The sequence below is a fragment of the Ailuropoda melanoleuca genome, chromosome 17, assembly GCF_002007445.2.
Source record: "Ailuropoda melanoleuca isolate Jingjing chromosome 17, ASM200744v2, whole genome shotgun sequence".
Lineage (NCBI taxonomy): Eukaryota > Metazoa > Chordata > Mammalia > Carnivora > Ursidae > Ailuropoda > Ailuropoda melanoleuca.
In genome coordinates this window covers 13805146-13829823 of record NC_048234.1, presented here as the reverse complement: position 1 = coordinate 13829823, position 24678 = coordinate 13805146, and the positions used below count along the sequence as shown (strand labels likewise).

At 43.9% G+C, this 24678-nt stretch overlaps 2 protein-coding genes across 8 annotated transcripts in view; one reads left to right on the top strand and one right to left on the bottom strand.

The window, feature by feature from the left end:
• CENPP (centromere protein P) overlaps nucleotides 1-24678 on the bottom strand; it is a 234751-nt gene that overhangs the window by 25271 nt on the left and 184802 nt on the right. The window lies entirely within an intron of this gene.
• The window catches only part of ECM2 (extracellular matrix protein 2), a 32464-nt gene continuing 20794 nt past the window's right edge, over nucleotides 13009-24678 (top strand). For 2 of the 4 annotated variants that reach the window (XM_002927687.4, XM_002927688.4), the window contains exon 1: nucleotides 13011-13197. The gene's annotated coding sequence lies outside the window, so the exon portion shown is untranslated. Of the gene's footprint in view, nucleotides 13198-24678 lie in introns of all 4 variants that reach the window. The other 2 variants (XM_019808408.2, XM_019808406.2) reach the window with 2 other exon arrangements.

Below are 24678 nucleotides of genomic sequence, written 5' to 3'. Positions count from 1 at the left end.
CGGGGAGGGGTAGAGGGAGAAGCAGGTTCCTTGCTGAGTGCGCAGCCGGACTACACGGGACTTGATCCCAGGACCCCAAGATCATGACCTGAGGCAAAGGCAGACCCTTTGCCGACTGAGCCACCCAGGTGCCCTGAGTGCATGTTTCTTTTGGATATTTACCTAGGGGTGTGTGAGTCTTCAACTTTCATGGACAATGTCAAAACGTCTGTGCCAATTTATGGTCAAACAGCATGCAGGAGGAGTCTGCTGCCACACACCCCAACAGCTGACACTGCCAGTATTTCTACTATTATCATTCTGGTAGGTACGCAGTGGTATTTCATGGGATTTAAAACACATTTTCGTGTGGGTGGCTTAGTCGGTGAAGTGTCTGACTCTTGGTTTCCCCTCAGGTCACGATATCTGGATGGGAAATTGAGCCCCGTGTGAGGCTCCTCACTCAGCGGGGAGTCTGCTTCCCCTCTCCCTGTCCCTCTCTCCCTCTCCCCCTCCCCTCACTCGCGCTTACACATTCTCTCTCTGAAGTAAATCTCAAAAAAATATTTTCCCTTACTTTACCAATGAAATTGAACACTTACATGTGTTTAATTGGCCATCTGAATTTTGATTTCTGTGAAGAGTCTGTTCAAACTGCTTGCCTATTATTTTACTGGGAGTCTTTCCCTATTGATTTCTGAAGTTCTTTACGTATATAGCCTGGGATATACCAAATGCTCAATAAAATGTATCTGCCATTGCTTTTACCATTCCACGTACTCACACCAACAAATACAAATCTACTTTGTTATTTTTAAGGTAGTAAGGTGGCCATTGTATAGATGTACGATAAGTCGTAATGTAACCAATCTTCTGTTGATAATCTTTTGGGTGGTTTGTAGTTTTTCACTATTTTAAACACTACAATGGATATCCTTGTAAGATGTTGTTGCACATTTGTGCAAACATTTTTGTTAGAATCTGAGCAGAACGGCTTAATATTTAGAAAAGACTGATGAAATGACCTATGTAAAGAATTTATTAATTTAAATTTCTATCAACAATGTGTGAAAGTGATTATTTTGGGGGATGGGATCCCCCAAATTCTTCTCTTCTTCTGGGGGCTCCTGGCTGGTTCAGTTGGTAAACATGCAACTCTTGATCTCGGGGCTGTAGGTTTAAGCCCCATGCTGGGTGTAGAGATAACTTAAAAAAATAAAATCTTACCAAAAAAAATTCTCTTCTTCTAGTTCCTGTACTTCTTGTGAGCCTTGCCCAAAGGAAGGCCTGGTTCTATATCACAGTCTATGATTTCCTTCAGTGCCATCCATCCACATGCTGCCGGCTCTTGAATATGGAACCTGGTACCACTGCTCTGCAGAACGGATGACATTATCTTTCTCTGCAACCTGTGTTTATCCCGGGAAATGGCCTTCCCACAATGCAGCTGTTCACATCAGAAACCGGGGCTTCTCGTATTTGATTCCTCCCCCTTCCCTTTCCCTACAGCCAGCCACATCTTAAGTCTTGTTGATTTTACCTAACTATCTAATTATCTCTTGAGCTCCCCCCTCTTCTCTCTTGAATCACTGCAGAGATCTTTTAAACAGTGCTCTGCCTCTAGACGTGGCCCTTCTTTCACTTCAGAAGGCATGCTGTGCAGTTCTCTTTCTGAAATGCACAACCGGTTATGCTCCTGCCCTGCAGCCTTTGGGTGAAGCCCCAAACCTTCAACGTCACATCCCAAGTCTCTGGTGATCTAGCTGCTTCTCTCCTGCACTCAAGCCCGCAGACCTCACGATCGCCTTCATTTCCCACAACCTGCAGGTTTCATCGCAGACTCTTCTCCCTCCCCTTACCCCTCTGTATCCAAACACTTAAGGAACCCTTGCGTTTTAGTTTACATGTGACTGCAGTTGTATTTATTTAATAAATACTTGCACCTGTTAGGCTGGAGATGACCCCAGACATTCAAACAGACATGTCAAGAATGCAGCCGGAGATCACCACCACACAGACAGCACACAGGTGATCACACTCTCTTGGTGAGAAATTAGAGAAGAGGTTCCAGGCCTGAAGTCAGGTGGAGGAGGAGGAACCAACAGAGATTAAGAAGGAAGACAGGGGAGCAGGGACGGAAAGACAGAGAGGACTGAGAGTCTGAAGGAGGGGCGGCCATGTGTGGCCTGCTGCTGACTCTGCTCTGACAGACCCACACGGTTATCTCCTGCCTGTTTCCATAACACACCACACTCCTGCCAACACGCAGGACCCCGTCCCTTAGCCGAGAAGACTCTCACCAACTCTAAGAACAATGTCATAGGCCTTTACTGTTGGGAGATTCCAGCAACGAGCTCAAGACACGCTCCGTAAAAACTTGAATGACTTAATCGTCAATACCCATATGTGTAAGTCCTCCAGGAATTCACGTGACACTCGGGGAAGAGGAATGGAAACTACTCTTTGTAATATGAGAGAGGGCAACTAGGCGCCCGCGGACAAGTGTACCTCCGGGGAGAGCTGTTTGGAAACAGGGGTGCCTCCATGAGGGCACGGGGAAGTGGAGGCTCAAGCTTGTGAAAGAGGGATCCTCGTTTGCTTTTAGTGTTATTTACCCCACGTGGCAGGACACAGGTGACACGGGACGGCGGTGACACCCAAACCCTTCACTGGCAGAAAGACGCAGGGTAAAGACGAGCATTGCATTTAAGATATCATATGTATGCGCTGCTTGTCTCAACAGTTGGTATGCTTATGGATGATTTTAGTCTTTACATTTTCTAGCAATATCTAAATTTTCTATTGTGCTATAATTTGGGGGGTGGCTAGTCTTGTTCTTTTTAAAATCAGAGATTCATTTGGCCAAAATGAGAAAAGAACTTAATTCAAAAGCAGTATCACTGCACATATACAAAAAGTCAGTAATTTCCAGAACACCAGTCTTATAAAAATCCCATAAATCCTTAACAACAGTTTGAAGACTGTACTCATGTATCTGGCAGAATTGAAATTAAGCTTTCTCCTTAAAAATGGAAATACAGCATAATAAATGAGGTGAACATGAATTTTTTCCTTCTTTTCCTACTGCTGGACACTAAAAGATTCAAATGGAAATGAAAACATGACATCACCCACCAGTAATGAGGAAAAAATGAGGCCGTGGACAAACACACTATGTCCTGATTTATTAAACCTCAAGTGAGCTTCACTTTATCCCCCATGAGTGATGGGCTACACTGGTTGCCAAAGCCTTCATTTTTACGAAATATCTTTGTAAATATTGTGGTTGCTCTGGTCTGTGGCCACCTCCCTCAGACAGTGTATCAGTGGAAAAGAATCCCCATTCCCAGCAAATGTTAAAACTGCCATATGTGTAATCTTCTTACAAACCTCACGCTAAGCATGGGTTTCAGGGTCTGCAGGAGAAAATTACAGGAAAAGGCCAGTTCTGGAGGCTGTGAGGGCTGTGGCTGCAGCAGCTCTTCCCAAAGCAGGAACGCCTCATCCAGAGTGCCAGAGGGAAGCACGTGAGGAGTGGACAAGAACCTGCCTCTGAGGAAGGCATGACCCACCGACCCTCGCCGGGGGCATCTCCCCACACTGACCCTGAATGTTGGTGGCGACTGTCACCCCATCTGCTCGCCGGCCCGGGCACTCTGATTTTCACCTCCAGGCAGCTGCCTCCTGTGGCCTGATGGGCGTGTGGAGCTAGAACAGGGAAGAGGGCTGTTCCTGCTCAGGTGCGGCACAGCATGGTGGGAACAGGCGGGGGCCAGGGGACCAGGGGCTCCAGCTTGACAGCGGTGGAAAAAGAGACCAGACCAGCTCAAAGTCACAGGTGCCCCATTTCTCAGCGAGTCAGGCAAACTACTTATCTCCACGAAGCTCTAGTTTCCTCAGTTAGCCTCAGCCTCCCTCCTTTGTGGAACGGAGGGTAGAACGTGTGTCATCGGGTCAGGGGTTTACTGAGATGGCACGTGCAGCATGCCCGGAGAGAACCAGGCACGGCACGGAGGCCCTCGATGCTGGTCCCTTTACTCCCCTGCCGTCCCGTCCCGCCCAGGGTGTGCAGGAACAGGGCAGGACCCCATTCTGCCAGCGGACATACTGGACATGTCTGTCTTAGGTTACTTTAAAACTCAACAAAGTGATTTAAGTGCCAAATGAGACGCATCTTTAGCACTGAATGTACACTCTTAACGGCAAAAAATGACTTACCGTAGTTTTTAAGAATGGAAATTAAACTATATATATATATATATACACTTGATATTTATATCTGGTTTTTTTTGCATAAAATTTCTTCTGTAACCGTTGAACTCTTGTCAGAATATTACAAGTGTTAAAACAGGTTGGTCTGGACAAGCAAAACAACATCCTGGCTTTAGGGACATGATATAAATGCACATTTGCAACCAAGCCTAAACTTACATGAACAGCTGTAAAAAGCAGAAATTGAACTGTATTTTGAAACCCCTCCAACCAGCAGAATCAGGGCTTAGGTTAATCTTGCATCTCTGCATTTCCACAAATTATCTACAATACAGAATATAGGAGGAATAACAAGTTTGGGGTGAAGAGTACACGGTGCTCTTCTGAACACCTCGTGCAGTGCCTGGGAGCCGTCTGGGCCAAGCTGACCGAACGGAAGTCGGCAATTTGAAGATCAAGCTCAGGAAACAGTTTTGAGCTTAGGACAGATCTGTGGCTCACGGGCACGTGTTAGGGCAATGCAGTAAGTGTCTGTTTAATGAAGGAACAAGATCATGGGGGAGAGAAAGGACGGGTGGACGGGGGGCAATCCATAAGAAAATGACAAGGCAGGAGAAGGCTGAGAGGGTGGCTTCAGGGCTGCTGGGACGTTAGAAAGGGCCCTTCCACGGCAGACACCGGTGCCGCAGCACAACGAGGGGCCAGCAGGAGGGCAGCGGGGGGGGGCACTTCCTGTACTTTTCGGGAACATGAGGAGAAAGTGCAAAGAAGGAACAGATGGCGGTCTGAGGACAGCCAGGGAGGACGTAGGAAGCTTGAGTATAGCAGTAGGTGAAGAACAAATCAGGACCGCGCACTGGCACGTTCCTGCTCCAAGGACACCGTGCGTCAGCCTCCACCGTGATCCCACTGAGACGCAGTCAAGGCCACGTCCAGCACCTGGCCTCAAAAGTCACTCTCTCAAGACAGTTGAATCACTTAGATTCTCGCCGTGAGTCCATAGAGATGAGCCCCTGGGAGGTGTGGGTTCACATGGAGAGCAAACTCAAGGTCATGGAGACACTGCAGCCCTGTAGGATAACCTGCTTGCTTTGTGCATGTCTGTCTGCTGCACTTTCTGATCCCCCAAACCAGAAGATGTAAGAAGAGCGTCCTTGGTTTGAGTCACAGTCTTAGGAGCACTCCCCTTACCTCCAGAGCAATGAACACTTAGAAACATACGGCATCACAGAGGTCGTTTTGGGGAACTGTGCTGCATCACAGAGAAACCACCACACCCAGTCCTTATCAAGTTCCTGCAGATTTCTCTACCCAGAATGTCTTCTTCCCTGAACTATGATTCCAATCTTAGTCCCACCTTTAGTCCTGGGCGAGAGGGGGTCTCTGAAGCAAGGGGCCTCCTCCTCGAGATCATGCTTGGGGCACTGACACCCAGAGCTCCTGCCCAACTGGCTTTGTTTCCAGGGTCTATGCAAACCCCTTCCCTGGCTCAGTCACCCTGAGGACACACTGCAATGCTGTGTGAGTGACCCTGGCCCAAAGGGTTTGCCTGTATGGGCTGGGTGTTCACACAAGGAGGCCACAGCTTGGGGCAGCACACAACACAGGTAGAAGGGAAGTGTGGTGGACCAGTACCCATTGCTTCCTGCCACCATGTTACCACGTTCTCGTGCACACAAATTCTGAGGAGTTCAGGATTCTGTGATCCCAGCTTCCTGAGGCATCATAGAGGACACTTGAGAGGGAGGGAGAAGGGAACCCAACATAATTTATTTTACTGCTCACAAGCTCGATGTATAACTTTGCACATTTGGAATACTGTGCGTGAACCTTCATCTGAAGCCGTCTCGATCTCTTCATGATCCCTTCATCCTTTCCAGTCTCCCAGACTTAATGTTCCTGCAGCGAAACAGGGAATGTCTCTCCTGACGCTTTACTCAATTCTCAAAACAAGGAACTGGACTTCTTCATCAGATTACATCCTCCTATCAAGATGTCAGTACCTGGCATCCTCCCCTTTTCTCCTGACATGTTCAGCACGGAGATTCAGGGTCTGGGCCCAGAGGTCCCGGTCTGGAACCCCTCTGGCAGTCCACATGGGCCATTCTAGTAAGCCCACACCTGATCACCCTCTCATGGAGTGAGGGGAGTCCCCACAAAGGGCGGATCTCCAAGGTCTCGTGGCCTGACACGCTACCTCCAAGAGACAGAATCACTGGAAGGAAACGGTCAAGTCAGTGTCTCAGAGGCCCCTTCTCTGTTTCCAACAGAATGTCTTTCCAGTCGCATGGAGTATGACCTCACCAGGAAGCTCAGGGCACAGGCGTGGTTATAAGAAAGGGGTTTCTTTGTTCGTTTACTCCACTAAGCCCAAACGAGCCTGTACGTTTGTCCACTGATCCTGGCTCTGGTCTCTCAGCCTCCATTTCCCAGTCCCTGCAGACAACCGGCTGAAGGGAGGTGACCCTACACCTGGCAGGCCCACTTCTCTCCTACGACAAGGGCTGAGCATGATGAGTTGCACCGAGAGTCACGACCAAACCACCCTAATTACTGCCGCTCTTTATCATTTAGAGCTGAAACGCGGGATAAAGTCCTCTGCCTCCTTCGGCGTCAAGAAGGTCTTGCCTGTTCTTTCGTCCTTGTATTTCCAGACACATTTTACAATTTGTCAAGCTCCACAAAAAGAAGGGAGGGGGAGTAAAGTATGAGGGTTCTGGTTAAAACTGCATCATCTCCGATCAGTTTAAGTAGAAATGGTATCTTGCAACACTGAATGGTCCATCCCCTGAGGCCGGTACCTGCCCTCCCCGGAGCGCTGCTTTAATTTAATTTCCTGCAACATTTTCTCTGATGAGAGCTCGCTCATCATTGCTTAGATGTACTCCGAAATATTTGTTATATTTTTAATATATTTGATACTCAAAGCTCATCTTCCCTTTCATTCTCTAACTGTAGAAAGAAACAACTGATTTTTATATATTGTGTATCTGGAAAACACGTTATATGATTTAATGATTTTTCTAAGTTATTTTGGATTTTCTACATATATACTGTATCATCTGGGACTAAAAAGAATTTTTCCCTTCCATTACTTAATTTGTTTGTTGTATTTTTTCCCTGCTTCTTTTTCTTGCTTTCCTCCACTGGCCGGGACCATCATGGGCCTTCTTGTCTTGTTCCCAGAAAGGGGAAAATTTCAGAATTTCACCACTATTTTTTAAATAACAACTTTACTGAGATATAATTTACAGACCATAAAAGTCACCCTTTTAAAGCATACAATTCAGTGGTTTTGAGTACATTCATAGTGGGGAGCCATCCCCACTGCCTACTTCTGACACACTGCGGTCACCCCAGAAAGGAACGCTGTCCCTGCCCTGCCACCCCAGAGCCTGTGCATCCCCCCTCCCTCTGTGGATCTGCGTGCTCTGGACACTTTCCGTGAATGGAGTCACATGACACACGTGCTCCTGCGACTGGCTTCTTGTGCCGAACGCCGTGCTGTTGGGGCTCGACCACGTGGTAGCAAGTAGCAGCGTTTTATTCCTTTTTATCGTCGAATGATATTCCACGGTGTGGCTGGACCACATTAACCCGTTCACCAGCCGATGGGACATTTGGGGTGCTTCCACATGTTGGCTGCTACGAAGAGTATAGCCATTAAATTCAAAATTCATGGATAAGTTCTCATGTGGATACATATTTCATCTTCCCGGGTACGTAGTTACGGATGGGAGCATGCTGTTTGTAGATCCTGTCAGACTATGGAATTCCTTCCATTTCTAGTATGCAAAAGCTTTCTTTCCATCTTCTTCAAACATTAACATGATCGTATAATGTTTGGGTTTTTTGTTTTGTTTTTTGTTTGGGTTTTCTCCTTAAATCAACCGGTATTTCTTGAATAAGCCTAATGTAGTCATGATGTATTATCCCATTCATATACTGCTGAATTTGGTTTGTTAATATTTTAGTTTTGTGAATCCATGTTCATCACTGAGACCGACTGATAATTTTCCTTTCTTGTACTATCCTTGTCAGGCTATTGTATGGTTACAATAGCCTTAAAGCATTGTTTGATAAAATCTGTTGATGAATAATATAGGCCCGTGGTATTCTTTGTGGGGAGGTGTAAAATTATGAATTTGACTCCCTCAATAGTTACAGACAATTCAGATTTTCTTTTTCTGACAGTTTCATTAAACTGTACATTCTAGGAATTGTCATTATCATCTAACTTTGCTGGCATAAAGCTGTCGATGCTATCTTCTTAACGCTCTTTTACCTGCTCTCGGCATCTACAGGGACGGCATTTTTAAGTCCTCACACTGGGACCAGCACTCTCCCTCTTTGTTCCTCCATCAGCCGCGCTGCTGAATTTATTAAGTCTGTTTAAGCTGTGGCGCTGTGGACGCTGTCCGCGGTATAACTGTTTTCTATTTCGTTGACAGTTTTGCCCCTCAACATTTCTGGCAGAGTCCCCCTGGGCAGGAAGCTACCCAGGGGCTCCAAACTTTTTTTTTTTAAACCACACTGGTGATTTAAAATTTTTATAGTGATCAGGGTTTTCCAGTCTTTGATGTAAAGGTTGGTAGAACCACCCAGCTTGCCAGTATTTGATACAGAAAACTGATTTTTAACTGTGTACTTTAAAGTTTGTGCCACTTGTATGTATTTGTATTACCGATTCTGAATATGAAAACCCTTTAAACGATAAAGTGGCAGCGAACTGGGCATCCTCTATATTCAGGGCGGTAGTACACATCACAGAATCTTTGTAGAGACACGTGCCACATCTCGGGAAGGGGGTGCAGTCTACATGACAGCACATTCACACACCAGCACTCCGCTTACGTGTGATAGTCCTTAGAGAGGGTAAGTCAGGAACAGCAAAGGAAGCAGCTGTCACACTTTGCTGTGAATTAGCGGAAGACGTCTGTGGCACAGGAAGGCAGACAGCAGACCCCAAGACGTGACACCCATTTCTGAGAGGGACCTCTGTAAAATTTCCAAAATTCAGCTTTATTGAGGTGCTGCTATCTATCAAGTTGTCACGTGGAAAACAACCACACCCTTGTAAGAAGAACTAACTCACTGGTACTCCACAGCACAGGAGTAAAAATACTGCAAAGGTGACGTTACTCCAACATGTGTTCTGGAGGCTGAACCTGTGCTGGCCGCCCTCGTGGCCCGGGTGCAGAAGGACCCGCTCACATCCTGCGTGGGACCCACACCAAACTGCAGAGCTGCCGTCAGAGCCAAGTTTCAGGGCACAGTTATGGCTGCAGTAATAAAGGGGAGGAGACCTCGAATACCAGTATTTTCCATGTACTATGTGGTTAAAATAGTTTCTGCAGAAGGATTCATGTAACAGTCCATTAAGCCACAAAATGTTAGAGCAAGGACCTCAGGAACCCGAGCCCTGGTCTCCGCAGCACCGTCAGTCTCGGCGTCGGGCGAATGACGGCTTGTCCCCTGTAGTGCTACCTCGAGTCACCTCTTTTACTGGTTGCTTAAATTCTTTCAGAAATTTATTCTTTTTCTGATACGGTTATAAGCTCAAAATGTTATAAAAACACAGATTACACAGTAAAGTCCCTGCATAATTCCATCACTCAGAGATCAACATTTTTGAGGGTCTGATGTTTATTCCTTTTTTATCCCTTACTGTTTGTTCTCACGAAGGTGCTACACTCTACACATTAGAAGAAGGTAAGATAACAGCACATGCACTGTCTGACTTCCCTTTTTTCCTCTGGGGATATTGCGGACAACTTTGCACGGCTGTATAACAACTATCTGTCTCTCTACATAGCTTTATGGCAGCCCACTGTTCTTGCTCGACAATGCTGCACAGTGCCTTCCTCTAGGCACAGATGCGCGGAGAAAGATGCACGTCTATCACGGGTCCCTAGGAGTCAAATGCTGGGACAGCAAATAGCGGTTGTTAAGCTGTTCTCAAAGAGTATAACGGCTTCTGTTGTCCCAAACACTGTGTCCAACACTGCATTCACCAACATTATTTCCCTCCCCAAACAGTGTATATATTTCAAATCAGGCCACTTTTTTAAAGAGAAATTTCAGATTCGCAGCAAAATACAGAGGGAAGTACAGAGTTTTCCATACATTCCCAGTCCACCCCTCATACATAACCTCACCTATGACCAACACCTCCACTAAACTGGTGTGTACGGACACATAGTAATCACTCAAACCCTTAGGTTACATTAGCGTTTACACTTGGTATTATGTATTGTACAGTTCTGGACAAACGTGTAACAGCAAGGATCCACTAGTAGGGTATCACGCAGGGTAGTTTCACTGCCTTAACCATCCTCCGTGCTCTGCCGATTCATCTCTCCCTCCACCCTGACCTCTGGCAACCACTGATCTTTCACTCTTCTCCATAGTTGTGCCTTTACCAGAGCGTAATATAGTCAAAATTGTAGAGTAGGTAGCCTTTTCAGACTGACTTCTTTCGCTAGTAATGTGCATTTAAGTTTCCTCCATGTCTTTTCCTGGGTTGATAGAGCATTTCCTTTAAGCGTTGAATAATAGTCCCCTGTGTGGCTGGACCACAGTTTATTTACCCATCACCTACTGAACTGCATATCTTGGTTGCTTCCAAGTTTTGGCGGGTATGAATAAAGCTGCCGTAAACATCTATGTGCAGGTATTTGTGTAGAGTTAAGTTTTCAACTTATTTGGGCAAATACCAAGGAGCATGGCTGCTGGATCACATGGGAAGAGTATGCTTAGTTTTCTAAGAAACCATCACACTATTTTGCAAAGTGCCTGCACCATTTTGCATTCCCACCAGCAAAGAACGAGAATTCCTATTGCTTCACAACCTTGCGTGCATATGGTGTTGTCCGTGTTTTAGATTTTTGCCATTCTACTAAGTGTGTAGTGGTATCACGTTGTTGTTTAATCTCCAAAGCCCTTTTCTTTCCTTATTGTATAGGTGTTTTTGGAGGGGGAGGTGAGGGTCCTATCTCTAATGTTAGAGTCGTCCCAAATGTTTGGTAATCCTGAGCTATCTGCTTAGTACTAAGAGAGTACAGGGTTAAAATACTGACCAAAAACTTTGAACATGTGAGTGGGGATGGTCAACCCTGTGCTTATACGGGGTTGTATTACTAATGAGTCTGGATTCTGACTCATTAGTAACTTCCCCGTTCCACCAGCCACCTAAGCCAAGCGGATGAGAACACAGATTCAATGTGGGGGCCCATGCCTAATACTTAGAACAAATGATGGCGACATCAGGAAGACTGGGTCATCTGACCTACTACTCCTTTTTTTAAGATTTTATTTATTTGAGAGAGAGAGAAAGAGAGAGAGAAAGAGAGAGAGAACGAGTGGGGGAGGGGCAGAAGGAAGTCTTTCCCACTGAGCAGGGATCCTGACATGGGACTAGATTCCAGGACCCTGAGATCATGACCCAAGAGGAAGGCAAACTCTTAACCAACTGAGCTACCCAGGTGCCCCCTGCCCTGGTACTCTCAAATGCAGTCTCCAACAAACCTCCCTGTTCCCAGCATTTATAATTTCTTTTTTTTTTTAAAAAGATTTTATTTATTTATTTGACAGAGATAGAGACAGCCAGCGAGAGAGGGAACACAAGCAGGGGGAGTGGGAGAGGAAGAAGCAGGCTCACAGCGGAGGAGCCTGATGTGGGGCTCGATCCCGTAACGCCAGGATCACGCCCTGAGCCGAAGGCAGACGCTTAACCGCTGTGCCATCCAGGCGCCCCCCAGCATTTATAATTTCTAAACCGGGAACACCCACAGAGCTATCCTCTCCCATACGTCTTTGGACTGTGGTGTCGTCTGTCAGAGTCCATGTGCTTTTAATCTTTAAGGAATTTCTCAAAATTTCTTTTGTCTAATAATACTAATGATTTTGCAGTACAGTGTTACCAAAAAAACCCCACAAAAAAACAGAAACCCAAAAAACCAACAAAACCCCCCAACAAATATAGTTTCGGTTATTTTAGGAATTTGGGTGGCCCACGTGCTTAGTCAATCATCTTGACTGGATCTACCCAGGTCATTTTAAGATTTTGGAGTAACAAGAATGTAGCTCCTGTCAGATAATTTGGACATCTGAAGTAGAATAATAAGAATTTAAAAAATAGCCGTTATGTAATTACCTACCATATGACAGGCATTTCACATACATTATTCATCTTATCTGCACAAAAATTTGAAAGATAGGTATTATCATCCCAGTTGTACAGAAGAATAAACTTTAATCAGAAACAACAGTAACTCATCCTAGGTCCCCATAAGCAGTGATGGAACTCTGCTCTCTGATCAGCTCATTTGTAGATAAAACAAAACCAAACCTGAGGCCAAAGCAGACAACCAATTCGCCAGAGTAACCAGAATCAAAAGGCTCTAAGTGCCTATGCACATTTTCTTGTTATTGCTTCAAGGCTGGAAGTTACATAATTTCAGTGACATTAATATGTAACAGCTCTTTGCTTTGTTATGCTTTGTTAACAACTCTCTGCGGGGCTGAGGGGAGCGGGCAGAGACAAGCCAGTTAACCCCACCAGAGGCATCCCAGGAACGCACAGTCCTCCAGAGGCAACAGGGGCGTCTGTAGTCTGGTAAAGCTCAAGGGTGCCATGGCGGCTGGCGTGAACTCTATGGAAACGACACGTTCCTTAATCAGCCTCGACTTCTGAGCTTCCGGCCCCGCCTTCCTGGCCTCTAGGCTAACGCCTTCCCCTGCCTTTGCTCTCTGCTTTTCCTGTGATATGGAAAAAATATTTCCCTTGGTAACCATCTTCCTTGGTTACTCTCTTGGCTGTTCTGCACAAAGATCTGAAAGGCATTTATCCCCAAGGGAAGCAGTTATTTTAGATTTTACTAAGAAGTCAGTTAACATTTCTCAACAATCCTCCTTCTTTGTTTTAAAGAAAGCTCTGGTTTTGTTTCATTTTCAGCTGGAGACTTAAATGACACCAAGCAAAGCCTACTTAGTTTAGAATTTCAGGTAAAAAAGTTTTAAATTTTAAGTTTCTACTAAAGCATGTGGAATGGTTTTAATATTTGGGTGTTTTATGTTGCAAATGTGTTTAACACTTGAGGAAATTAGCTCTTACTAATAGATTTTAAAAGTTTAAAGTGTGCATTATGCTGCTTACTTGTTTTTTTCAGGATGAATACTTCCCAAGGATTTTGAACTTTTACGGAATTAGGATTAAGTATATTCATATATGTTTAAATAGAATTACATGCTCAGTAGAGGTATAAGTTGGTTTGAAAATTACATTCTCTATTTTCAAGACCTAAAAGAACATGAAGTATTAATTAAAAATGTTTTTCATTTTTAAGCCTGTTGAGTGAACTTAAAAGGGACAACAGACATTTCATGGCTTTGTGCAGAAGCTTAAAACTCTCAACTTCATGTTTTAAAAACTTACTAAAGACAGTTGATGAAACGCTTTAAATGGAGAAAAACAGTAAGTTAACCAAGACTTACAGATGGTATTTAACGCTGGGATAAAACAGGAAGTGCTAGAAAGAAAAATTTACTTGATCAAAATAGTATCTACTGTGATTACAGTACCATAACATTTTACCTCTAGAAACGTATTTACTCAATTGCAGAGTTGCTTATGAAAGTAAATATTAAATGCAAGGCGAAGTTCTATATATCACTGAAAATAACAAAGGCCCAGGCATCAATTGTAAAGTTAGTATTAAGAGGCCATTTCGCAAAAATTATTTTAACATTTCAATGAGACTACTTAGATTCTGACTTTGTTAAAATTAAGATAGCTCTGTAAATTTATTTTTGACATGTATATTTAGATTTCTGGATAAGGAAAGGTGAGCCAATTCTGGGGAAAGAGAAAGTCTAAGGGAGATGCCTCCAGGGTGTCGCTGGGGGAGGGTGAGCCCAGGCCAGGCCCTGGGTACATGGCCGTCGGAGACTCCATCCAGGGCCGGGCCCCTCATAACTCTCACCCATTTCAGGATGGGGAGTCTGCACAGACGGCCGTCAACGCAAGACAATTTCCGAAAACTTGCTGCACGCCAAGTGCAGCCGCGACGCTCTCCATCAGAGCCCACATCCCCGCCACTCAGCACATGCTGCCCCCACCCTGGCTTGCGGCAAAACTTCTCACCCTGCTTCTTCCCCTGCTGCCACTGCAGTTCCCTGCCAACCCATCTGCTCGCTCTCTGAATCGACTTTTATAATGTCAACTGCCTTTCGGCTGAGGGATTTGCTCCTCTCATACCCTTTGCATGTTAGTTCTACTAAAACTAAGTAGATGACATAAATTTGTTCTAATGTAGTTTCATTTCAATGACCATGAGCAGAGGTTTTGAAGAGTAGTTAATGGGCATATACGCTAAACAAAAGTTTGCGTGCTGAGGTTAGCGGACAAGGACAATACCTCAGAGGCTGCTGTCTGTGGAGCTGAAGTGAGGTGGTGGCAGGTCAGAGCTTGGTCCATGTACCACCAGCCTGGGGAGGAGGACGCTGGCGGATGAAAGTAAAAAGAACTAGTGACATTCCAGAGGACACACCGAGCTGACAGTGCACGTCTCCTCTGACCACACCCTAGAAGTAACAGAAGATCTCTTGCAAATAAAGACCCAGTGTGCACAGCTGCACTAGAAGATGAGAAGGGGAGGGGCTCCTGGCCAGACAGACCCCGGAGGAGCCCCTCAGAGACCAGCGAGCAGCCTGAGAAAGAGATTGAGTAAAGGAGAGCTTGTGTGGAAAAGCAAGTCATTAGGTTAAAAGATCTCAAGGATAAATTAAAAAAACAAAAACAAAGCAAAATGTAAACAAGCCTACACATTATAGCAAAACTTCAATATTAAAGATGAGTTGAAAACTGAAAACAACTTCCACAGAAAGAGGGAAAAAAATATTTCTTACAAAGAGATGAGAGTCACATTTAAGTTAGACTTTTTATCAGTAACACCAGCAAATGTACAACAGCTAAGGTTTTGGAGGAAAACAATTTTGAAATCATTATTCTATTTCCAACTAAACAATGGTATTTTCCGATGTACGATCCTTTGAAAGAAAGAGGCTATACTTCAGCAGAAACAGAAGTAATCAGAGGGAACTCCCGGTTCTGATAATGCAGACTGGGCACTCCAGAGCAGCAGCTGCTGAGAATGATTAGAGGAGAAGAGCAAGACTAATGTTTGGGATAGAATTGAAACCAAATAGGTTTTGAACAGCTTTTCTTCTGAAGGCATCTAGAAGGAGGGTCCACAAGAGGCAACAGCGCATTTCTTTGTTTTCAAACAGCCTCAGGAGGCAAGAGAGAAATAAAACTCTAGCAAATAGGGTGCCTGGGTGGGCTGAGCATCCAACTCTTGATTTCGGCTCAGGTCGTGATCTCAAGGCTGTGGGATCGAGCCCTGTCAGGCTCTGCACTCGGCGGGGAGTCTGAGATTCTCTCTCTCCTTCTGCTCTTCTCCCCCACCCTGCACTCCCATGTGCGTGCGCGCGCTCTCTCTCAAATAAATAAGTGAAATCTTTAAAAACAAACAAAATGAAACAAACAAACCCATCTAGGAACAGGGCCATGCCAGCAGCAGGGTGAAGGGAGGGTGATGTGGTGAAGTCCCCAGGTTCTGGTTTGGGACCCAGTGTAATTAGTAACTAGGTACAGTGAGGCTCAGCTTCAGACCACTCAGTCTACAACTGGTAGTGCTTAACCTCATGCCCAAAGCAGACGTAAATCCTTCTGGGATAAAGAATGTATCGTCCAAGTCTTTAAAGTATTTTCCTAATTGTCATTATACATCTGGTGCTCAAACAAAAGCCATCAGGCATATGAAGAAACAGAACAACATGGCCACAACCCCAGGGAAGTAACAGACAATAGAAATAGGGTCCAGAAAACGGGAGTCTTCAGATACAGACTTTAAGAAAAATGTGATTAAGACGCTCAAAAGTGAAAGACAAGACTGAAACTTTCAGTAGGAATCAGAAACAATGACAAGAGCTCACTGAAAACTCAAAATCTAAAACCCACAATAACAGAATCAAGAGAGTCAATGGACGGATTTGCTGCTAGAGAGATAGTGAATTGGGATAGAGGTTCAAAGAATGACCAGGATAACTCATGGAGTGACAGGGGCGCAGATGATGAGAGAAAGCAGACACAGTGAGAAGGCCATCACTCCTGCAGGTGTGTCTCTGAACAGAAACAGGACAGAAGTGGGAAAGTATTAGGTGGAAAGATAAGGGCTGACAAGTCTCCAAATTTAATGAACATGAGGCCATAGATTGAAGAAATGCTGTAAGTCCCAAAGAGGATAAAAACAAGAAAATCCTATTTCTGTGCAATAGAGCAAAACAGCTGGAAACCAAAGCCAAAGGCAACTTCTCAAAAGCAGCCAGAAAAAAAAGCTACTTTTAAAGGAGAAATAATCAGGTTGGCAGATGACTATTCAATCAAAACTAAGGAACAAGATGTTGGAATGAAATCTTCAAAATGCTGACACAAAAAACTTGTCAACCTACAATTCCATGTCGAGCAAACACATTCTTTCAGAAAGACATAATACTGAAATCTCTTCAGATACACAGAAAAAAAGAACTGTCACCAATAGTCCTGCATTAAAGCTAAACACTAAACACTAAAAAGTGTTCTTCAGTCAGAAGGAACATAACCCTGACACAAGACTGACAGTGTGGGACAGAAGGAGCAGACATGAAAGGATAAATGACTAGGTGATTCGAAAGCAGTGGTTCTCAGCTCGGGCAGGATGAACCCCGCCGTCCCCAGGATACATCTGGTAATGTGTGAAGACATTTCTGTTTGTCATAATTGAGGGGAAGGTGCTGGTTACATCTACAGAGCAGAGGCCACGGGTCCTACTAAATATGCAAAGGCCAGCCCCTCCCCCAAAGAATTATCTAACGCCAACGTTAATAGCGCTAAGGTTGAGAGAGCCTGACCTAAGTGAACAATCATCATCATCATCATCTTCTGAGGACTTAAAATGTATGAAGAATTAATATGATGGATCCGGCACTTGTGCTGGGATGAGGTGACTGGAGGTGCAGCCAGCCCTTGCATCGTCCAGGAAGAGGAAAGGTACTAGTTTATATTTACATTAAGACTTGGTAAATTGAGATGTATGAGGTAATCTCTACAAAGGGCAGGAGAGTAAAAAGTGTAAATTAGTAATAGAATAAAAACCCAGTAATCAATTTTAAAAAGCAAGCAAGAATGAAAACAACAACAACAAAATGAAACAACAAGCAAACCACAGAGCAGGCAGGACAAATAGAAAGCAAACAGTCAGAAAATAGATTTAAACCTAAACATGTCAAGTATTACATTAAATATAAGTAGACTAAATGTTCCAATGAAAAGACAAAAATTGTCAGATTGTATTTAAAAAACTGCATATGCTAATAGAAAGTATATTGAAAATATAAGACTATAGTAAAATTGACAGTAAAACGATGCAAAAATTGTTATCAAGCAGATGTGTACAGAAAGAAAGCATCTATATTACCAGACAAAATAGATCTTATGAGAAAAAGACTACTAGAGATATAAAAAGTACCTAATGATAGAAGCACAAGATATAATAATTCTAGTTTGGAATATACCTATAACATAGTCTCAAAATATATTAATAAACATGACTAAATGACTTATACATATTAAGCTAAATCAAAAAATAAACCCAAGGGTTAATAGAGTTTGAAAACAAAGGAGACTCTATTATTATATAATTTTAAAAGTGAGAATTAAAGCTAAGAACAAAAAAATACTTCCAAAAGATATATATATGCAAAAGAATATTTATAATAGTGAAAAACTGGCAAATAATTTGAATATCCATCACCAAATTGTTAAATAACTAATGGAATGAAAACACAGCAGACAAACCAGATGGATTTATCTATATTGACATATATGTCCACAATTTATTAATGAGTGAAAGGAAAAATAATGGCATAAGATGTAGGGAACAATTCTATTTGTTCAAATATACATGTTTGCTTATGTATAGAGGGTCACAAACAATGGACCAGAGAGTGGAAAACTAGGGCCTGCGGGCCATATTTTGTTCTTTTTAAACAAAGTACCACTGGGACATAGTCTTGTGCATCTGTTTACTTAGTGCCTGGAGCTGTAACAGCAAAGCTGAGTAGTTTCAACAGGGACTGCTGGACCTCAAAGCCTAAAATATTTACCTTCTGAATCTTGAAGAAAAAGTATGCCTACTCTTGCACCGAACTATGAGTTATGGTTAAGGCAACATATCTTTTCTGTCTTATAAGCATATGCATCATTTTGAGTTTTTAAAACATATACACTACACTTTAACAAATTTAAACATCTTAAGAACCGCTGATAAAAAAAGATTATAAACTCTGAAGAGAGAAAACTGTGTGAACATGGCTTGTATCTTTGTTTTTTAATTTTTTAAAAAGTTTATTTAAGTAATCTCTACCCCAACATGGGGTTTGAACTCATGACCCCGAGCCGAGATCAAGAGTTGCGTATTCTTCTGAATGAGCCAGCCAGGTGCCCCCGCGGTTTGTAACTTTAAATCTCTTTTGGGCTTTCCTGTGGACAACAAACTGGAGCCCCCCTAAGGAAGACCTTGCTGATGGCGCCGCCTGAGCACCACAGACAGAGTCTGCCAGTAGCGGGAAGGACGCGCCGCAAGTCTGAGCCGTCCACAGCGGAGCACTATTATAAACGGCCAGGATTGCTAAGAAACAAAGCTTCACCTGAGGACAACAGAATGCAAACTGGAAGTAGGATCAAGGAACACTCAGTTCTGGCCACAGAAGCATATGAGACTTGGAAACAGAGCAAACAAAAACAGCACCTGAGAGTTAGGAGAAAACCTTGGGAAAGAGATCACCGTATGGAAATGGTTTGTTCCTAAGTTATCACTAAAAGACCCCACCTAGTTATAATTCATTCAGTTTTGCCTGAAAGCAGCATGCGACCGTCTTATTAAAAACCTCTATCTGTTCCTCTAAACCAGGGCTTCTCCATCTAGACACTTCTGAAGTGGTGGGCCCGCTGGTCCCTTGTCGCCGTGGGCGGTCCTGGGCTCTGTAAGACATCCGGCAGCACCCAGGCCCCCACACATGGGGAGTCGGGAGCGCCCCTCCCAACAGTGACTAGTGAGGAGAGTCCAGACCCTGCCAAATGTCCCCAGGGGCAAAACTGTCCCTGGCTGAGGGGCATGGCTTTCAGGGGTGGGCTGGCAAACTTGGCCTGCAAAGTATTTAGCTTTTGCAGGCCGCGTGTTAGCATCTGTGGAAACAACCCAACCACGCCCTTTACTGGAAAAGTCGCCGAAAGTGGTACACAGATAAACGAGCGTGGCTGCTCCAGTAAAACTTTACGTATGAATATTGAAATTTTAACTTCATATGAGCTGTCATGAATTCTTCTTGTTTGAAATCTTAAAACCATTTAAAAACATAAAAGTCACTTTAGCTTGTAGGCTGTGTTTAAAAACAAGCAGCAGATGACTCCGTTTGGCCTCCAGTCTCCAATTTCCTGACCACTGATCTAACCTGTCAACCCCACAGCCCGGTCCCCAAGGTCGCCCATGATGGGACTCCACCTCTGAGGAAAGTGAGACCATACAACCCGCTAAGAGGTTCACACCAGCAAGGATTTTGTTCATTATGGGACTTAGATGTGTGATTCCAAATAGCCACCGTCTTACCCGGACATCAAGGTGGTGAGGACTGTTGAAAATTAAAGTGCACTTATTTAAGCGTACCTGTAAAACCGTAACCACAATCAAGAAAATGAATATAGGGGCGCCTGGGTGGCACAGAGGTTAAGCGTCTGCCTTCGGCTCAGGGCGTGATCCCGGTGTTGTGGGATCGAGCCCCACATCAGACTCCTGTGCTATGAGCCTGCTTCTTCCTCTCCCACTCCCTCTGCTTGTGTTCCCTCTCTTGCTGGCTGTCTCTATCTCTGTCAAGTAAATAAATAAAATCTTAAAAAAAAAAATGAATATATCCACCATCCCCGAAAGCTCCCATACCCCTGGTGATCTCCCACACATGCTGGACTGCCAAACCCTGTCCCTGCCTTGAGGCAACCACTGATACACATTCCCTACAGAAAAGTTTGTGTTCCCCACAAACGGAATTGTGTGTATATCCTTTTGTGTAAGATGTTTTTTTCAACATAATTATTTTGAGATTTACCCCCTGTTGTTGTTCCACGGTGTTCCACTATCTGGATATATTACCATTTGTTTATCCACTAACATGCTGCTGGACATTTGGACGTCTAGCACACAGCAAGCTGCCACGAACATGCACACAGAAGTCTGTGTGTGGACATTTGTTTTCATTTCTCTTGGGTGAATGTCTACCAGCAGAATGGCTGGGTAGATGGTAGGTGGACACTGAACTTCTGAAGAAACTGCCAAACCGTTTTCCGTAAGTGTGCATGCGGTTTTGCACACCCAACAGCATTGCCCGAGAACTCCAGTCACTCCACATACTTGTCCGCACCTGCCATGGGCTGTCTTTCTACTTCCAGCCGTTCCAGCGGATGTGTACTGCTATCTCACTGAGGTTTTAATCTGCATTTCCCTAATGACTAATGATTTTGAACACCTTCTCATGTGCTTGTTTGCCATTTGTGTATCTTCTTAGGGGATGTGTGTTCAAAACGTTGGGCTTCTAAAAACTGAATTTTCTTTTCATGATTGAATTTAAGACTTCTTTATTCTTGATACAGGTCTCTTCTTGAATATATTATTTTGCAAACATTTTCCCAAGTATGTGGCATTTTCCTATTGTTAACAGTGTCTTTTGAAGAGAAAAAGCTTTCAATTTTGATGAAGTCCAATTAAAAAAATATATTTCTTGTTTTTTATTGCTGTTAAATCCAAGGTCACCAGAATTTTTTCCAATGTTTTCTTCTACAAGTTTCACACTTTCTGCTCTTATACTTATCTATGACTGATTTTCTGTATTGTACATGACTATACACTTATTCCAGTACCACGTGCTGAAAAGATCGCCCTTCCTGCATTAGATTGCTTTGGCACTACTGCTGAAAACCAACTGCCCATGCAGGTGTGGTCTCCTTCTGAACCCTCTATTCTGTCTCACTGATGGACTTGTCTATCTCAACAGCAGCATCACACTATCGGTACGGCCCACCTTATAGTAAGTGTTGACATCAGGTAGTGCTAGCCCTCAAAATCTGTTCCTCTCTCTTCTAAAGCTGCTTTGGCTATTCTAGGCTCTTTACATTTCCATAGGAATTTTAGAATCAGCTTCCCATTAAAAAAAAAAAAAAGCCTGCTGGAATTTTGACCAGGTTTGTGACAAATCTATAGATTAACTTTACAGAATTGAGAAATTAAACCTGACCTATATCCTATATCATCTGACCTATATCCACTGTACGTACACCCTATATAGTTCTTTTCCACTCAGCAACACTTCATAGTTTTCAGGGCCGCAATCTTTTTTTTTTTTTAAGATTTTATTTATTTATTTGACAGAGAGGCAGCCAGCGAGAGAGGGAACACAAGCAGGGGGACTGGGGGAGGAAGAAGCAGGCTCCCCGTTGAGCAGGGAGTCCGATGCGGGGCTCGATCCCAGAACGCTGGGATCACGCCCCGAGCCGAAGGCAGATGCTTAACGACTGAGCCACCCAGGTGCCCCTCAGAGCCTCAATCTTATACGTCTTTTGTCAGAAGTATCTTTAAGTATTTCACATTTTTATGTCTTTATAAAGTGTTGTATTTTTAACTTTCTTATTGCTGTTAGCATACAGAAATAATCCTGATTTTTGTATATTAATCTTACATACATCAATTTCTTTTCCAGTCTGGATGCATTTTGTTTCTTGGTCTTACATTACTATCCTGACTAGAACATCCAATAAAATGTTGACTAGAAGCAGTGAGACCAGACATCCTTCATCGTTCCTGATCTTAAGGGGAAAACATTGTATTTCAAAATTAATCAGTGTTAGCGATAAGTTTTTTATATATGACAATTATCAGATTTAGGTTCACAGCAAGTGACAACTGACAAAACTACACTGACACATCACTAAGTCCACAAACTACATTACAGTTCACTCTCGGTGGTGTACATTCCATGGATTTGGACAAATGTGGAACCATAGGTATCCATCATTACAGGGTTATGCAGAGTATTCCCACTGCCCTAAAAATCCTCCGGGCTTCATCTATTCATTCTTCCCCCTGGCACCAATCCCTGGCAGCAACTGACCTTTTAGTGTCTCTACAGTTTTGCCTTTTCCAGAATGTCACAGAGTTGGAGTATTACAGTATTGGCCTTTTCAGACTGGCCTCTTTCACCTAGTAATGTGCATTTATTTCTTCCATGTCTTTTCATGGCCTAGTAGCCCATTTCTCTTTCATGCTGAATAGTAGTCCCTTGTGTGGATGGACCACTGTTTATCCATCCATCTATTGAAGGACATCTTGGTTGTTTCCAAGTTTGCCGTAAACATCAGTGCGCAGGACTTTGTGTGGATATGTTTTCAACTCCCTTGGGTAAATACTAAGGAGCATGACTGCTGGGTTACGTGGTAAGAGTGTGTTTTGTTTCTAAGAAACTGGTGAACTATCTTCCAAAGTGGCTGTGCCAGTCTGCATTCCCTCCAGCCACGAATGTGAGTTCCTGCTGCTCCACAACCTTCTTGGCATTTGGTGTTGTCATTGTTTTTGATTTTGGCCATTCTAATAGATGTGCAGTGGCATCGCATTGTTTTTGGTGTTTTTTTGTTTGTTTGTTTGTTTTTGAGAGAGAGAGAGAGAGAGAGCAAGCAGGAGGGAGGGGCAGATGGAGAGAGAGAGAATCTCAAACAGGCTCTATGCTCAGCATGGAGCCTGACTTGGGGCTTGATCTCACAACCTGGAGATCTTGACCTGAGCCAAAACCAAGAGTTGGCTGCCCAACCGATGGAGCCACTCAGGCATCCCATCTCAGTGTTTTAACCTACAATCTGTCTACTATTTTTAAAATCAGTGCCTGAGACAGGAGAGCAGAAATTGTGGATGATGACAGTAGATTTCTCTTCTCCACAGTTCCACCTGTTCCTTCATGCTCTTTGGAAGTTGTACTATTCAGCGTATTAAGGCTTGAGACTATTTTGCCTTCGTGAAGAACAGACCCCTGTACCATTACACAATGGCTCTCTTCATGCTTGGCAATATGCTTCTCTATCTTATCTACTTCATCTTACGTTAATATAGACACTTCACTTCTCTTTTGATTAGTGTTACCATGATATAAATTCTCCCATCCTTTTAATTTTAACCCATTTGCATCTTTATATTTAGCACGAGTTTCTTACAGGCAGCAAATAGTTGGGTCGTGCTTTTAAGAAAAATCTAATCTGGGGGACACCTGGGTGGCTCAGTCAGTTAAGCGCCTGCCTTCAGCTCAGGTCATGATCCCTGCTCCATGGGGAGCCTGCTTCTCCCTCTCCTTCTGTCTGCCGCTCCCTGCGCTTGTGCTCTCTCTCTGTCAAATAAATAAAATATAAAGAATCTAATCTGACAGCCTCTGCTTTTTAATTGTGGCATTTAACCAATTTACACTTAATGTGATTTATATAAATACATTTTGGATTATTTTTATTATTGTATTTGATCTACTTTATTTATTGCCTTATTTGCTGTAATTCTTCTTTTGTTTAGCGGTTATCTGAGGGCTTCAAGCATGCATCTTTAACTTATTACAGCTTATCTTCCAATGACGTTATTCCACTTCATAGCAAAGAACCTTTCGACAGTATGTGTACACATCTCCTCCTTCCACCTTTATGCTTCTGTTCTCATACAATTCTACTTATGTTATAACCCCCAAAATACAGTATTATCATATGAACGCAATCTTTATGGACCACTTTTCCCACACGTTTGTGTGCCTGCTAAGTTTTCTCCAGATTCCCAACTGCCGGTTCGGTGCTCTGGAACACGGTCACATGATGGCACGCAGTTTGATCTTTCAGAGATGCCTGATGTTCAGTTTTGTTAAACGGGACCAGAGCAGCCATTAGTCTGGGGGGGATTGTTTCCCTTGCTGTGCCAGTGCCCTTTTGAACACTCCGCCTGATGCCCTGTGAAGTACAGGTTTCCCCCTCTGACTGTCAGGCACCCAAACTCTGGCCAGCCTTTTACAAGCCCCAGGCATTTTCCCTTTTGTTCTTTACAGTAGTTCTTTCTGCCCAGTCAAGAAGTTTCACTCACACAGACATGCTAATCAGGACTCAGCTGAAGACTTGAGGTCTCTGGAAGGCTTTGCAGGGCAGCTCTCCTCTCTGCCCTGCAAACGCTCCCCTCCCTGGAGTCCCAAGGGATTTTGAACTCAGGGAAACCAGAACTCTGGCAGAGTCCCCTCCCCGAGCTGCAGGTGGAAGAGAACGGCCTCAGGCAATGTGTGAGAGCGGTCACCGGGCTCACCTCGGACTCACCTCCCCCCCCCCCCCCAGCC